The sequence below is a fragment of the Solanum pennellii genome, chromosome 5, assembly GCF_001406875.1.
Source record: "Solanum pennellii chromosome 5, SPENNV200".
Lineage (NCBI taxonomy): Eukaryota > Viridiplantae > Streptophyta > Magnoliopsida > Solanales > Solanaceae > Solanum > Solanum pennellii.
This window is the reverse complement of record NC_028641.1, coordinates 8,819,412-8,826,339: the sequence shown is the minus strand read 5'-3', so window position 1 is coordinate 8,826,339 and position 6,928 is coordinate 8,819,412.

The window sequence follows — 6,928 nt, the reverse complement described above, 5'->3', positions numbered from 1 at the left end:
GAGCAAGGGAACGGTATTCAGCTTCAGTCGAGGACAGAGAGACCTTGGGTTGTTATTTGGTACACCAGGAGATCAGGTTCGGCCCCAAAAAAATGAGAAACCCCGATGTAGATTTTCTGTCATTTTTATCATTCGCCCAATCTGAATCTGAGAAACCCCGAAGCTCCAAGTCCCCGGGTCGAATGAGTAAACCACGACCAAGAGTGCCAAAAATGTACCTGAGAATGCGTTTTAGACAATGGTAATCATGTTCACTTGGTTGATGCATGCGCTGAGCAACTCGGTTGACAGCAAACTGGATGTCAGGACGGGTAATGGCCAGATACTGTAGAGCCCCAATGAGGCTGCGGAAGTGGGTGATATCGGCAAAGGGGGTGTCGGCTCCATTCGTAGACGAAGAGACTGCCATCGGTGTTGGTTGACTGGTGCATTTTTCCAGTCCAGCTTTCTGCAACAGATCTCGAGCATATTTTGACTGATGAAGAAACAAGCCGCTGCCTGTCCGAGAAACCTCCATTCCCAGAAAATAATGTAACGGGCCAAGGTCCTTCATTTTGAAGGTAGTATGCATAGCTCGAGTGACATCCTGAATGAGAGCTGCAGTAGAGCCTGTAATAATGATATCATCTACATAGACAAGAAGAATGACTGTACCGTGTGCTGAATGTCGAGTAAACAGACTCGTGTCGTGTACGCAACACGTGAAGCCGAGTCCCTGGAGGAACGTTTTCAGACGTGTGTACCAAGCACGGGGGGCTTGCTTGAGCCCATACAGAGACTTCTGGAGTTTGCAAACATGTTGAGGGAAGCGGGGATCAACATAGCCCGGTGGTTGCGTCATGTAGATAGTTTCATCAAGCATGCCATGAAGAAAAGCATTGGAAACATCCAACTGATTGATGAGCCAATTGTTGCGCACGGCGAGTGACAGTACCAGGCGAATGGTTTCCTGCCGAATAACAGGACTGAATGTCTCGGAGTAATCAAGCCCATACTCCTGATTGTAGCCTTTAGCAACCAAACGAGCCTTGTACCTGGAAATACTGCCATCTGCATTGTGTTTAATTTTGTACACCCATTTACAGCCCACTGGGTGCCGCCCATGGGGCTTAGGTACAAGAACCCAAGTTTTCTGATCAGTCAAAGCCTTAAACTCGTCATCCATAGCATGACGCCAATAAGCATTTTTTGAGGCAACAGAGTAGGTTGTTGGTTCACTATCGGGAAGGGGTGTATTTGGTAGTATGGTAGCCTGAAAGGTTTTGGGTTTAAAGATACCGGCTTTGCCACGGGTTAACATGGGATGAGTATTGGGGGGTGGCACGGGCGGTGGTGATTCGGGGGTGGCCGGGAAGGACCCAAAACGGATCGGGCTGGAGATGTTGTGGGTATGGGGTGGTTCGGGTTGGTTGTGAGTGTGGGTGGTGGTTGCGGGTGTATTGTGGGTGACGGTCGAAGGGGTGATGAGGGGTGGTTGGGTAGTGGGTGGAGGTGTGGGGGAAGGTGGTGAGGGACCCTGTGAGTATGTTGGAAAAAGGGGAAGGACGCCAATGAATGATGTATTTGTGGAGGAGGAAATAGACTCGTAGGGAAACTCATTTTCGACAAATTTGACATGACGAGATATGTAGACTTTATGAGTTTGTGGGTCAAGACAGCGATAACCCTTGGAGGTAGGATGATAGCCCAAAAAAATACAAGGACGGGATCGGGGTTGTAATTTGTGAGTAATATGAGGGCGTAGCCAAGGGTAGGCAAGACACCCAAAGACGCGGAGGTTGGTATAATTGGGAAGTTCTTGGTAAAGGAGTTGATAGGGTGATTTGTTGGAGAGAGTGTGACTGGGCATTCTGTTAATGAGGTAGTTTGCGGTGGCTAGAGCTTCTACCCAAAAGGAGACAGGGAGATGAGATTGATGTAGAAGAGTAACCACCGTTTCAATGAGATGGCGATGCTTACGCTCAGCCACCCCATTCTGTTCGGGAGTGTATGGACAGGAGGTTTGATGTATAATTCCCAGGGATTGCAGAAACTGGCCAAAGATGTTATTGACATATTCCTTTCCATTGTCACTTCGAAAAAGTTTAACATGAGAATTGAATTGTGTTTTGACCATTTTTTCAAAAGTGACAAAGGTGGTGTATGCCTGTGATTTGTGTTTTAGTGGGTACAACCAAGTGTATTTTGTAAAATCATCCACAAAACAAATATAATAGCGAAAACCAGCAAATGAAGGAACAGCAGTAGGACCCCATAGGTCAGAATGAATAAGTTGAAAAGGTGCAGTTGTACGCTTCTCAGATAAAGTAAAAGGTAATTTATGAGATTTAGCAATTGAACAGGAGTCACAATTGTTTACATGAATGGAAGAAAAACCTAATTGAGACATTAAAGAATTTATTATTTGAGTAGACGGGTGACCCAGACGACTGTGCCACAACAGACTGTGGCCATCAGCCGAAAGAGCCACCGGAGCCACAGGAACGCTTTCTGAAACTGGGTGGGCAGACGAACTTGTGCCAGGAAGAACGTACAGACCATGCTCACAGGGGCCCTGAAAAATCACCCTCTTGGTAGTATTGTCTAGGATCTGAAAATCATTAGAGGTGAACAAGAGTGAGCAATTATTGTCTTTTGTGAATTGGTGAACTGAAAGGAGATTGGATTTAATAGAAGGGACGTGGGTAAGGTTACCTAGGTGAAAGATAGCGGTGGGGGTTTTAATGGTACCCGTGCCAGTGTGAGAAATATTAAGGGACTCACCGTTGCCAACAGTAATACCATTGGAGCCATGATATGGATTTGGAGCGTTAAGCTTGGATAGATCAGAAGTAACGTGCATGTTGGCCCCAGTATCCAACAGCCATTCAGAGGAAGGGCCGGCTTGAGATGCATAATTGGCACGGTTATCACTATTTCGGCTCTCCTCATACCGAAACCAGCAACGAGCAGCGGTGTGTCCTGTTTTCTGACAGATTTGACAAGTTGGACGATCCCGCTCGTAAGTGCCCTGCCCGCCGCTGGAAGATGACTGCCCGCCGCTGCCGAAGGAGTGCAGGCTGTTGTTGCTGCCGTGCTGCTGACCGTCGTACGGCGGACGACTGCCCTGCCGACCGCCGCGCCCGCGGCCTCCGCTGTTTCTGCCGTAGCCGCCGCGGCTCCCCTGCCGGCCGCCACCACGCCCCCCGCGATAGTTCTGGCTTGCGGTGAGGGCGGTGGCCGGCTCCATAACAGCGGCTTCTCGGAGAAGAAGTTTGCTCTCCAGATCCACGTTGATTTCTTCACTTTTTAGCCACGAGGAGAGAGTAGCCAGGTCAACGGGCGTTGGACTGATGCGAACCGCCTGTTTAATGGAGGAGTAAGCTGATGGGAGCCCCCGAACGACGCACATGACGAGATCTTTTTCGGGAATGATTTCGTTCACGGTGTCGAGGGCTGTGATGATGGTGGAGACCTCGTCTAAATACTCCGCCATAGTTTTCGTGCCTTTGGTAATTGTGTGGAGACGATCACGCAATTGAAAAATATGAGAGTGGGAAATTGATGCATAGCGTGTTGCGAGGGCCGTCCACAGGGCTGAAGCAGTTGTGTAGGATCGGACGTGTTTCTGAACCGTGGGAGAGATGACCGCAATCAAACATGATCGGATCTGGCCATCCACGGCTTTCCAGGCGGCATGGGCCGGATTGGTTTTTTCTGATTTGTCCGTGGCGGTGATGACTGCCGGCGGCGGTTCTGTGCTTCCATCGACGTATTTGAGAAGGTAATTGGCCTCAAGGGCTGTAAGAACGGTGATTTTCCATGTAGGGTAATTTATGTCTGATAATTTTTCGGGAATCAGGGCATGAAGATGCCTGAGAAGGAGTTTAACGCCAGAAGGAAGTGAATCGAGAGGATCCACCTCGGTTGTCATGGCTGCCGCCGCCCAAGAGAAGAGAGGGAACGATCGGTGCCCTAAAGAGAGAAAAAAAAAACCTAGAGAAAAGAAGATCTAGGTTTTCTGGCTCTTGATACCATGAAGGAATATTGATTGTATTAAAGTGTTAATTGAATAAGGGAATACATGGGAGATATATATAGGAGATATAGGAAAGAGTACTAATCCTAATAGGACTAGGATTAAGGAGTACTAATTCTAATAGGACTAGGATTAGTACACAGTAAATACTAATATTATTTAATACTATTTATTTAATACTATCTGTTATTAGACCTCAAAGGATATTTTAATCTTACATCAAGCCGAAGATATATTAATTAAACCGACCAAAGAAGTTCAAACTTTGCATTGAAAATTACCACGTCTTGACAGTGAAAATGAGTATTTGCTAGAGGAGAAATTTTTACAGAACACACAAAAACTTGGGACCCCACATTTTCTAACGAGAAACAAGAAGCTTAACACCCAGAATAACTTAAAACTCAAGTGTAGTTAGATACAAATATACTTAGACCATAAAAGTTACAGAGATGAACACAAAGATATATTATAAGGACACTTAATAAACTACCCACACAATGTGACCTAAACATACTATGTTAATGGGACTAATATGTCTGCACTAAATAAGATCGAAAATAACGAGCACACTGCTTAACCGAAACTGAAATTGGAAGCTAGATTCACATGAAAGCTACCTAGGACCACAAGTCACAAAGATGTTTTCTGCCACAAAGATGAAAGCCAACTGAATCTTGACATCTAAAGGAGAGACAAAACAAATTTTAACTAGCGTTTAATTGCAATAAGAATCAAACACTTGAAGCATGAGAGATGCCTTTCACAAAGATATAACTATAAATCAAAAGGCAGTGGGCACTAGCAATGAAACTTAGAGCAAATAACAACAAATGGAATATCAAAACTTTCGCAGTGAACTTCTTAAGCGGATTTTGTACTTGGGTAAATTACATGGCATTAGGGGAGGGGGTCAAAGATAAAGGGTTATAAGTAACCAAATGAAGAAGAGACAAGTAACATCATGCTTCTTAAAACTTCCTAAAGAAAGATCAATTACAATCCAAACAAACAGGGCTTAACAAAATAAACGAAGTAGCAAACTAAAACATTTATAGACACATTAAGGAGCAAAGCATATCACATATAGAGGCAAATATGTGTTAGCAACACTTAACACCAAGAGCGTAGAACTAGATAAGCCTTAACACCATGGGATCGGAATATGGGGAAGAAAAACAAGTAGTTGCATCAAACAAATAATAGATAACATGACATGTAGTTCCCGTATTAATCAGCTTCCAAAGCTTTTACCTTATTTCCCAAGTGTGAGCAATATTAACAGCAACAAGAAATAACGACAAAAAAAGTAATAAAGCTTTTTAGGCTTAAAGCCGATAACATACGAGAAAAGAGAAATCACCACAAAATCAAATTCAAGAAACGAAGGGAACCACAACTCTAAGTGGACAAGATGTATAGCAAGCCAAAAACTATCCAATCTTTTTTTTTTTACAAATAGCAGAGGAGCGACGACACAGTAAAACAACCATATAATAACTCTTCCAGCATTCAATAACATTATCTTTTAGATAGAAGAGAAGGCATTATAAAGGGAAGAGCATTACTTTATTTTAACGCAACGAAACGGATAAAACAAGCTCGAAGAGGGAAAATAACAGAAAACAACATCTCAGATAAATAGCAGAGAAAGCTTTCGAAATCTCATAATTTTAACTCATACTATGCCGACTTGATGAAGCGACTATGAATACATTTATCACTTTGAATCAACACCAACTTAATAGTAACTAACAGCCCTCAACGAAGCTAAAAAAATAAAAATAAAAAAACTTTTCAGACATTTAGAGTCATTTCGAGATAAACGGAAAGATAGGAAGACATACCTCTTTCGGGGCAGCAAACGAGCAAGAGGAGGCAGCGGGTTCCTTCCAACACCACACACAAACTTTGAGAGCTCCGCCGAGTGATATACTGTGGTTTCACGGTATTTTTAATGCTTTTTCCTTAAGTTTAGTGTGTATCCAAAAGCCTTTTTGTATTAATTTTTATGAAAGTTTCTCTTTATTTGCAGGAAATCTGTCTAAAGATGAACGCGGAAGTTTTTGAGCAAGAAATGCAGAAAAGTACCACCTACGGAGCTTGTGACAGTCCGTCGTGCCTGTGACGGCCCGTAGGTGGCATCGTAGTGAAGCTGCTGAAGAAGGAAGATGGGGAAGTCTAACCAAGTGTGGGGTTACGAAGTGCGTGAGGGACCGTCGTAGCCATGACGGTCCATCCTGCTGGTTCATCGTGATGATCAGAGAAGTAGTCCCAGTATCCAAATTCCAAAAGTTCAAGTGTTATGGAACGAAGACCCTCGACGGACCGTTGCGCCTGTGACGATCCGTCAATACCTGCCGTCGAGGGTAATGAAGAGAGCAACAGAAGAATTTACAAAGTATGGGACGACGGAGTCCATGACGGCCTGTCGTGACCACGACGACCCGTTGCGAGGTCCGTCGATCCAGCCGCGTTTTGACCGATTTTCAGCAAATAGAGTCCTTCTTTGATTAGGTTTTGTTTTTTATAAATAGTTTGAAAAACCTAGTTTTGGGGGTGATACTCTTGGTTATTAGACACTTTTATGTTATATTCTTTGTGAGGAGATTATTTTGATTATTACACTATGGATTGTTGCACTATTTTCTGGAGTTGATTATTGGTGATTTTGTCGATTAATCAAGTAAATTTCTGGATTTTAATCTTTCTCATTGAAGTAAGTGCATGAATTCTTATATTACATAATTGAATATTGTGATTATGACTATGGATAACTAAACTCCATAACTAGGGTTGTGGGAACCATAGGCGAATAATGAGGTAAAAGCTAACTAAAATAACAATTCTAGAATAATGTCTTGCATGTATTGATAATTCTTTCGTTTAGAAGTCTTTTTAACGGATGAC